Source organism: Castanea sativa, chromosome 10, assembly GCF_040712315.1.
Source record: "Castanea sativa cultivar Marrone di Chiusa Pesio chromosome 10, ASM4071231v1".
NCBI lineage: Eukaryota > Viridiplantae > Streptophyta > Magnoliopsida > Fagales > Fagaceae > Castanea > Castanea sativa.
The window spans coordinates 22991785-23002488 of record NC_134022.1 but is presented as its reverse complement, the minus strand read 5'-3'; the positions used below and the strand labels follow the sequence as shown (position 1 = coordinate 23002488).

Here is a 10704-nt window from a genome sequence, read left to right as displayed (position 1 = left end):
TCTAGATTAGGACACCCTTCTTTGTCAAAACTTCAATTATTGAAGCAATTTGTAGATATTGATATTACAAATAAGGATTTTGCTGTGATATGCCTTTTTTCAAAACAGAAACTGCTTTCTTTTCCTTCTAGCACTCATGTAACTGCTAAGCCTTTTGAATTGATACATTGTGACCTATGGGGTCCTTTTTCCACTAGTACTATTGATGGTTACAAATATTTTTTGACTATTGTGGATGAATTTACCAGATGCACATGGGTTTACTTGCTTAAACACAAATCTGAAACTCAGCTTCTATTTCCTAAATTTGCAACAATGGTTTCTACTCAGTTTGATTGCAAGATTAAAACCATTAGAAGTGACAATGGCATAGAGTTTTTCTTAAAAGAGTTTTTTCACTCTAACGATATTTTGTATCAACTATCATGTGTTGATACTCCTCAACAGAATGACATTTTTGAGAGGAAGTATCCACACATCCTCAATGTTGCAAGCGCATTGAAGTTTTAGTCTAAGATTCCTTTGTGTTTTTGGGGTAACTGCATCTTAATAGCAGCTCATCTCATAAACAGAATTCCCTCTAAATCTTTAGGCAATAAAAGTCCCTATGAAATGCTTTTTAATTCTTTTCCTTCTTATCATCATTTAAGGAATTTTGGTTGCTTGTGTTTCATTTATACTTTATGTCAAAATAGGCACAAGTTTGCACCTAGGGCTAGAAAATGTGTGTTTCTTGGTTATCCTCATGGCATTAAAGGTTACAAGGTTCCTGATATTCAATCCAATTCTGTCTATATCTCTCGAGACATTGTCTTTTATGCACACATTTTTCCTTATGCTGAGTGTACTCAACCTTCCACTTCCTATTTGGATGATTTTGTTGATTCAGTCATTGTTCCATATTTTTCATCAATCCCTCCATCTACTTCTCTTCCCATTCCTACAACACCAGTCCTTGATTCTGGTTCTCTTGAAGCTTTTGTTTTTGCGAAACCTGTTTCTGCAGACCCTTTTCTACTGATCCTGTTGTTCTTGCAGATTCCAATCCTCTTCCCAGTCATCTGATCCTATCCCTTGTGCTCCCACTTCACTTGTTCCACTTAGAAGGTCCAATAGATCACACAATCCTCCCTCATACTTGTCTAATTACTCTTGTACATTTGCTAGTACTAAGCCTAGTTCTGGTATGCCATATGATCATTTAGACCATTTGAGTTATTCACATCTTGGTCCTACCTTTTATTATTTTGTCATGGCTATCTCCACTACCCCTTTAGAACCTGTCTCCTTTTAACAGGTAGTTCAGTTTCCTGAGTGGAAGGCTGCCATGGATAAAGAAATTAAAGCTTTAGAGGTGAGTAACACTTGGACCTTGACTACTTTGCCTCTTGGTAAGTCTGCCATAGGCTGCAAGTGGGTTTATAGAGTTAAGTACTTACCTGATGGTGCCATTGAGAGGTATAAAGCTAGGTTTGTTGCCAAGGGTTTCACTCAAAAACATGGGCTGGACTACTCTGAAACTTTCTCACCAGTTGCAAAATCTGTTTTAGTGTTGTTGTGAAAGGGTGGTTTCTTCATCAAATGGATGTGAATAATGCATTTCTTCATGGTGAGTTTATTAAGGATGTTTATATGTGTTTATCACCTGGCTTTCACAGCATAGGGGAGCATTTAGTGTGCAAATTAAACAAGAGTCTTTATGGTCTCAAACAAGCATCCAGACAATGGTTTGAAAAGCTTTCATAAACTATTTTGCAAATGGGATTTGTGCAATCCAAATCTGACTACTCTTTGTTCACTCATACACAAGGAGCTTCATTCACAGTTTTATTGGTTTATGTAGATGATATACTCTTAACAGGGAATAGTGTTGCTTGTGTCAACAATTTGAAGAAGTACTTGATGATAAGTTTGGCTTAAAGGATCTAGGTTCATTGAGATATTTTCTAGGTTTGGAGGTGGCTAGGACTGAAGAAGGAATCAATCTCAATCCAAAGGAAATATGCCTTGGAAATACTCAAGGACACTGGTTTTCTTGGTAGCAAACTAGTTAAGTTTCCCATGGAACAAAACTTGAGGTTATCTAAAAATGAAGGCAAGTTATTGGAGGATCTAGGTCAGTATAGAAGACTAATTGGAAGCCTTTTATATCTCACCTTGACAAGACCTGACTTGACTTATGCAGTGCATAGGTTGAGTCAGTTTGTATTACAGCTAAGGAAACCACATTTGCAGGCAGCTTATAGGGTGCTCCAATTTATTAAAGGGTCACCAAGTAAATGTATTTTCTTTCCAAGTAACACAAAAATTGCATATCAAGTCAGTTTGTGATGCAGACTGGGCTGGATGCCCAGATACAAGGAGATCTCTCACAGGTTATGCAGTATATTTAGGGGATTATTTGATTTCTTGGAGATCAAAGAAGCAGAGAGTTGTTTCAAGATCTTCAGCTGAAGCTGAATATCGAGCCATGGCAAGTGTAGCTTGTGAGATCACTTGGGTTTTGCAGTTGTTGAAGGACTTGAGGATTGAACATTCAAGGCCAGCTATGCTATTTTGTGACAATCAAGCTGCATTATATATTGTAGCAAATCCAGTCTTTCATGAAAGAACCAAACACATTGAAGTTGACTGCCATTTAGTGAGGTAAAATTTTGGAGGGAATGATTAAGACTTTTCATGTGGCTACAAATTCTTAAGTTGCAAACATCTTTACTAAAGCATTGGATTTTTCATTCTTTGTGAGACTGTCGGAAACATTGGGATTGAAAGACATTTCTCAGCCTAAGCCATTGAAGGAAATGCCTGAGCAATTAAAGGTAGCTTCCTTAGTTCAAGTCCCAGAGTCTAAAACTCTGGACTTGAGGGGGAGTGTTGAAGACAAAGGAACTTGTCGTTTACAAGTTGCAAACAACAGGGGTAAAGGCAGATTCAAGGGTAAAACAACGAAGGAGAGAAGAAGATCAAAACGGGGAGTTTTGTTTAATGAGTTCACACGAGTCACACATGCTATGGAAGAGCAGAAATTAGTTATAAGAAACAACTATCACTCTGGCATTAGTTAGTTAGTTAAAATTCTGCTTGCTAGTTTCGTGCCTTGAGCCATGCTATGTTTCTGATTGTATATAAGTAGCTTAGTTGTTAATTATCATTTACTTGATTCATTTTGTGTAATATCATTTTTTCAGTTAATGAGAATTTAGCATTCTTCAACTCTCTATTATTTTACACATGTTTAATCTTATGATTTAAGCCTTAAAAATAGATGAATTTGGGGGTATTTTAGGTATCTAAATTGAGGATCCCATATAGAGGAAATCTCTTAAATAGTATTATAGATGAACCCATGCTTACTTCAATTTGTTCCCAAATGTTTACGTGCTAGCTTTAGAATATGAGGCCTCACAAGCTAAGGTTGGTTATAAATCAATTAGTCGTTAGGTGACAAATCACACTTATAAAATCCTATAATCAATGTCAATTACACAAACTCTTTCAAATCAGATAACCCCCGCTAGGTTTACATTGAGCTCTGGTGTTTTATCCAACTTGACTTGTGTGTTTCAAGATTCTATGCATGTTAAGCTAATATCTTTACATTCTTGATGAAGCAAGATCCTATCATAATTTTTATCTTTATTATTTGGTCATAAGTGTTTGACATTATATTCTCAATTCAATCCAGAACATTCAATTTTCAAACACTTTGTTGAAGATAGCACTAATCAGACTTCATAGAGACCACGACAGAGGTTGAAGAAGGAGAATAGAGGTTGAAGATGATTCAATACGACTGTTTTTTGTGTATTCAGCTAAACACACCGTTTCATTAAATGGTTAAGTGTTAAACGCATAAGTGTCAAAAGCACCGTTTTATGTTAAACGCACCATTTTCATTAAAAGAAGCCTTAGTAGTGATACGGGGCGTTTTGCTGTTCAAAGATTAGTTAAAATAGGCGTGAAATTTTGTTGAAGTTTCTTGAACTGAATTTCCAGAATTTTTGGGCATTAGATTCGCATAATGTGGAGGATTAGTTGAGCAGTTATGATTATTATGTATTATAAATACAGAGCATCAAGCTCAGATGTAAATTGTATTGAAAATTTCTGTTATTGAATACAGTTTCTTCTCCAAGATTTTCTCTCTTTGTTTCTCTCATTTTCTTTCCTTTTCTCTTGGTTCTGTCACTTTCTCACACTACAGTTCTTAAGCTTCACAATCTCAAGCTTCTTTGCTTAGCTTAGTTAGTCTTGGAACTAAAGCTTTTCTTCATGGTATCAGAGCAAGCTACTGCTTTTGCTACTCAAACTTCAACAATAGCAGCTTCAAACACAACCATGGCTTCATCATCTTCATCTTCTGCTTCGTCTAGTTCTGCTGTGAATTTGGTAAATCAACCTCTCTTACTTCTGTCTAATATGTCAAATATGATGACAATGAAGTTAGATAATACCAATTACATTGTTTGGAAACATCGAATCTCCATGGTTCTTGAATCCTATTCCTTGTTTGAGTTGCTTGAAGAGCCTCAACTAATTCTAAAGAAATTTCTTGGAGATCTTTTTGGAAATTAGACCATGGTTGTGAATCTAGATTACTTGGTCTGGAAATCAAAGGAAAAAACTTTACTTACCTTCATAAGTTCAACCTTGACTTCTTATATTCTAGCACTCATTGTTGGATGTGCTACTGTCATTGAAGTTTGGAAGGTACTTGAGAATAGATTCTTTTCAATTTCAAGGTCTCATATCATGAATCTTAAAGGTGAACTTCACAATTTGAAGAAAGGGAATGATAATGTAGATACCTATCTGCAGAAGATCAAAACTATGAGAGACAAGTTGTTAGCAGTTGGAGTGGTTGTTGATGATGAAGAACTACTCCACATTGCAATAAAAGGACTCCCTAAGGAGTATACTGCTTTCAGATCTGCTATTAGAACCAAAAGTGTCCATCTAAGTTTTGATGAACTTTCTACTATGATGAATACTGAAGAAAAGTTACTTAATGAGGGACTAGAGGTTAAAGACACAATCTTTGCCGTGGCTGCATCAGCTAATCAGAAGACACATAGGGGTGGTTACAATCAACCTTCTAACAGAGGAAGAGGCAGAGGAAACTTTAACACCAGAGGTGGTAGAGGTGAAAGAGGCTTTAATAGTCAATCTTCTTTTAGTCCTCAATTTAGTCATTTCAATCAGTTTCAGCATATTCCTTCTAGTTCTGGTGGTACAAAATCAGAGAGACCAATATGTCAAATATGTGGAAAGGCTGGACATTTGGCTCTAGACTGCTATCATAGGATGAATTATGCCTATCAAGGCAAGCATCCTTCTACTAAGCTTGCTGCAATGGCTATAGATCCAATGCTTGCATTACTCAAGATCAGCCTTGGCTTGCTGATAGTGCAGCCATTGATCATGTGACTGCTAGCCTTAACCATCTTAGCTTTCCAAAGCCCTACACAACTCAAGATCACCTCACTGTTGGGAATGGTCAAAATTTACCTGTCACACATATAGGTACTGCTTTAATTCATTCTTCTTTCTCTAATCTTCAACTTAAGAATGTTCTTAGAGTGCCTTCAATTACATCCAATCTTGCTTCTGTTCATAAGTTGTGTCATGATAACACTTGCTGGTGTTACTTTGATGAAAACATTCTTTCTATTCAGGCCTTGGAGACGGGGAAAATTCTCTACCAGGGTAGGAGTAAAGATAGTGTTTACCCAATCTATCCACATCAAGCTTCCCAACTCACTTTACCTTTTAAGATCTATAATAATGTTTCTAAATCTTCTGTCTTCCCTAGGTCATTGTGGCACATGAGACTTGGTCATCCTCATGATCAAGCTCTCAATGCTTTGTTTTCTTAGGACAATTCTGTATTCAATAAGTCAAACATTGATATTCAGCCTTGTACTCATTGTTTGTTTGGAAAAATGCACAATCTTTCTTTTCCTAATTCTCATTTTACAGCTTCTGCACCTTTTGAACTTGTGCATTCTGACTTATGGGGTCCTGCTCCTGTAAATTCTGTGAATGGTTTCAGATATTACATATTATTTGTTGATCATTACTTTAGGTTTACTGGACTCTATCTCTGAAATCTAAAACAGAAGCCTTTGCTAAATTTGCTCATTTTCATGCATTGATTAAGACTCAATTTTCTGCCAATATTAAATGTTTTAGGTCAGATGGTGGAGGAGAATTTGCTTCTAATGAGTTTAAGTCCTATCTGTCTAAATATGGTATATCTCATCATTTGTCTTGCCCTTAAACTCCACAGCAAAATGGCGTGATTGAAAGGAAGCACAGACATGTTGTTGAGACAACTGTGACCATGTTATCTCAGGCTTCCATGCCTTCTTCTTATTGTTCCTTTGCAGCCCAGACTGCTGTTAGTCTAATCAACATTCTTCCTACTTCTGTGCTTAATTGGGTTTCCCCTTGGACTAAACTCTATTCCACCACTCTTGACCTCACTCAATTAAAAGTGTTTGGGCGTGCCTGCTATCCATATCTTAAGCCTTACAATACTCATAAACTTGAACTAAAACTAGGGAGTGCATTTTCATTGGTTATCCATCTTATTCAAAGGGTTATCTTTGTCTTTTGACCAGCAAACCAATCGTGTCTACACCTCTAGACATGTTCATTTTAATGAGACAAAATTTCCCTTCTCCACTCCTATTCATCCTGTGCCTCCTTCCACTTTCACTCTTGCCAGTATTCCCTCCTGGTTTTCCAATCAGCTCTACCTACATTCCATTAATAAGCCTTCCTTACTTGGTGCATATCCCACTTCTTCACCTGTTATCACTTCTTTCCATTCTCCAACATTAGATTCTATAGATCCTACACCTTCTATTCCTGCAGATCCTACACCTTCACCACCTCTCTCAGCATCTTATCTTCCCACTACCATTATTCCAGTTTCTACTACTTCCCAACCTTCACAGTCCATTAATACTCATCCTATGCAAACACTACAATGCAAACACTACAAGAAAAGAGTCTACTAGCGACGGTTAAATGCCATCGCAAAAATTCAAATATCGTCGCAAAAGGCTATTAGCGAGAGCACGTGACCCTCGAAGGTCGTCGTATTTGCTCTTGTTGCTAAAAGGGAGTTTGCGACCATGCCTTCGCAAATAGATAATTTACGATGGCAATTTATTTTTGTTACTGAGCAAATCCGTCTTTGCAAATATATTACCCAACGATGGGAAAAGTTGACCACTTATTTTTAGTGAGGGGGAGTAGTCGTCGTTAACAACTATTTGTGAGGACCTTTATACCCTCGTAATTAGTTATTTGCGAATTTCAAATTAACGACATACTTTTTAGAGACAAATAATGTCATTGCTAAAATTTATTTGTAAGGGCTTTTAACCCCTCGCAATTAGTTGAGAATAATAGTGAGGACATTAGGCTATCGCTTAAAATGTTTTTGCAACGGTTAAGTGGCATCGCTATTCTATAAATTGCGAGGGACTTTATCGTCACTATAAAATTATTTATGACCAAATTTTTATGTCATCGGTGATAATATTTTCTATAATTTTTGAAATATTTTATTATTTATTTATTTATAATTATTTTATATAATTTTAATTAACTATGATGTTACGATAGTACAATAATCACTAAAAATTGATCAATTGAAAGATAAAAATTCATATAAGTTCAAACTTTAAAATATAGAATATACAAAGAAATCCTGAAATTAATCTTTGTTTTAAACTTAAACAATTAGAATTATGACAAGATCTATACTAGTCTTCCTGAGTTACCCTCCAAGCTGTTTTCAAAATCCCTTGTGTTATTGATTGAGTTGTCCTCTTCATCTCTACTAGTACCATTCTTAAAAAAAAAAAAACAAAACAAAACATTAAACATAATTCATACACTAGAATATTAGCTTTTATAGATGACTAATTATTTTATGGGTTTATTCTAAAATACAAAAAAAAGGTACCCATTTGTCATTTGGTTCAAAATTAAATTTATACAACGGAAAAATTATTCATAGCCTCCAAAATCCAAAATGCTGGAATTGGAAATGATAGTTGATGAAGACAACAAAATAGAACAAATACACGTGGTGTACATTTACAAAAATCAAGCATGTCATATAAGAGAAAATGACTGGAACTCACATTGCAATGTGTACCGAGGCGGGACCTGAGATAGGGAAGTAACTTCTTCAATTCCTTAACCATCTTACCATTTGCACCTAATCCTTTTGCGGCAACACCAAAGTAAGGGAGAGAATATTTTTCTTTTCTTAAAAATTGTAAAAAGTGAACCAAAAAAAGTAGAATATGCATGTGCGTGAGAGAGATACCTCATCAATAAGCAGCAAGAGCATTCTTATCAAAAATTGTAAAATTTTTAACATTTAGCATCTCAAAAAGTTATTTTATTCATTTTAACATCTCACTTTACAATTCACCCAACATCAAAGGTTCTATTATTTTACCACTTCATTTAAATATTCTTTTTTTTATTCTTTCTTTATGTTTTCAAATAACTACCATTAACTACCATGATTTCTGTACCCAGCAACAACCCTCACACCTCTCTCGTTCATCAACAAATGATCCACCTGATGCATACATGCTCAACGCAAGCAAATAACCTGATGAATTTAAAGGCTCCAACTGCTTAATGCATACATGCTCAATGCAAGCAAATAACCTGATAACTTAGAATACATATCAATTAAAGAATTCCCCATATACACTTCAAAATCAAAACCTCTATTGATCACTAACCCGTGGCATTAAGTAATCCATCAGAATTCCAGTGCATCTATTTTTATTTTTATTTTCATTCTTTGTTTAGGACTTTTGCTAAAGCTTACAAGTGCAGCTAGAAGACCACATTTCATCGCATCCTTGCAGCAAAAAGTAAATCCAAACAGCCACAACTCTTATTCGCGCCTTCACCAACTTGTATCCATAATTAAAAAATACATCCAAAGCAACTATAGTAGCAAAAAACATTTAACAAAAAAAGAAAGAAAGAAAGAAAAGAAAAACCAAAGGGCCATAACTCAAACCCACACCACTGGCTAACACACCTATAAACCCACAACCTATAGTACCATGATAGAAGGAAATAAAATATTCCAAAGACAAAAATAAAAAACCCAAAAAACCATGGTTCAAATCCACACTACCACCAAATGCCATGTGCAGCCACCATGGCATTCCTCACAGTATACTTAATTGTTCTTATTTATACTTAATTGTGCTAAAAAAAACTAATTATTTTTGCATTATTTCCAAAAGAAACTTGCACTAGCAACAAGACAAAATACTCCTACAGAACTCAAGGTTTAGAGGAGGGAATCAAAATAGAGCAACCAAATTAAAATTTGAAATAGCTACTTCATATATATAATGGTTTTACATATGCCATCATAGTTCCTACATAATACTCAATGCTCTTACTTTGGGGAGATAACTTTGAGGGCGTTGGCTAAAATTTGTATTCCTCAAACTTTTACTGCTGAAGGTGGGTGGATAAATTTAAAACACATAATAGTATTCCCAAAACAAGTTTATTGCTTCACTGCTATAGGAAATTAGAATAATGATTAATGACCAACCAAATATCTCATATACTATTTCAACCTGCATTGTGTATTTTTCATTTATCAGAATATAACTACATGTTTTTTCTTCATGGTTAGTAATAGCACAGGTGACCTGTCAGATCCAAAACCAGATTGAATGATTCCAGTTTCCAAATTTTTGCATGTAAAAAATAATTTGCAACAATAGTCAATCTTATAAATGTATTTAAAATAAAAGTCAATCTTTTAATAGAGTTTTCTTTACTTACTTTCCTTCCTTTGTTAATTACTTTGGAAGCCCATTCAAATCCTATGAACCAAGGGATAAAAACTTAATCCCTATTACAGCTCAGTGGATTGAACAAATCCATATTGACCCTTAAAAATACCTTCCTCATCAAGGAGGAACATACCCTAAATCACCTACTTCAATGACTAACAACTTAGTATAGCTTTTGATTTTTCTAAATTCAAAAACAAAAAAGCAATATTTCCATAACATTGTAATCAACCAAACGGAAAAAAAAAAATCAATAAATTTCGTCATAGCCTCAGAGATCATCAACAATACAATTGAAATAATGATTGACAATCTAATCAAACACAAAGACAGCATTGATTGTGACACATATCGAGAAACCCAAAAACCAAAGACAAATATTTTATATAAAAGAAAAAAAGAAGAAGAAGAGGGGAAGCTATACCGTCGGAGTGAGGCAACGAAGGTGGGTAAGCCGGCGGCGGGAAGGGATGGCGTGGAGGTGTAGATCGGGGAACAGTTAGGTCGACGGCGGGGAGGACGGCGGTGGGCTGGGCAGGCCGAGAGAGAGAGAGAATTTTGAGTGTTTGATTTTTGTGAGAGAGTAAGTGAGAGACCCTAATTTTTGACTAAGTGTGCAAACCCAAAATTTTTGGTGGGAGCCCGAAGAGTTTTAGAGGGAATTCAGTATATTTTTATTGTGACAAAACTTTGACCTATTATAGAGGATTCAAAGCTGCTGCAATAGAGAAAAAGTAGGCTAAGGTTTATTATGATGGGAATACGACTTGTTGTGGCGAAACTCAAGCCCGCCGTAATAGCTCTTTACGGATTTTTTAATAAAATTGTTAGGACATAT

At 35.4% G+C, this 10704-nt stretch overlaps 1 long non-coding RNA gene across 1 annotated transcript; it reads right to left on the bottom strand.

Annotated features, from left to right (window-relative positions):
• Positions 1-7643: 7643 nt before the first annotated feature.
• LOC142612980 (uncharacterized) lies at positions 7644-10490 on the bottom strand. Its single transcript, XR_012840208.1, has 3 exons — positions 10291-10490; positions 8163-8245; positions 7644-7866 (listed from the first exon to the last, which is right to left on the bottom strand). It is a non-coding gene; the product is annotated as an uncharacterized LOC142612980 (long non-coding RNA).
• Between the last annotated feature and the right edge of the window lie 214 nt (positions 10491-10704).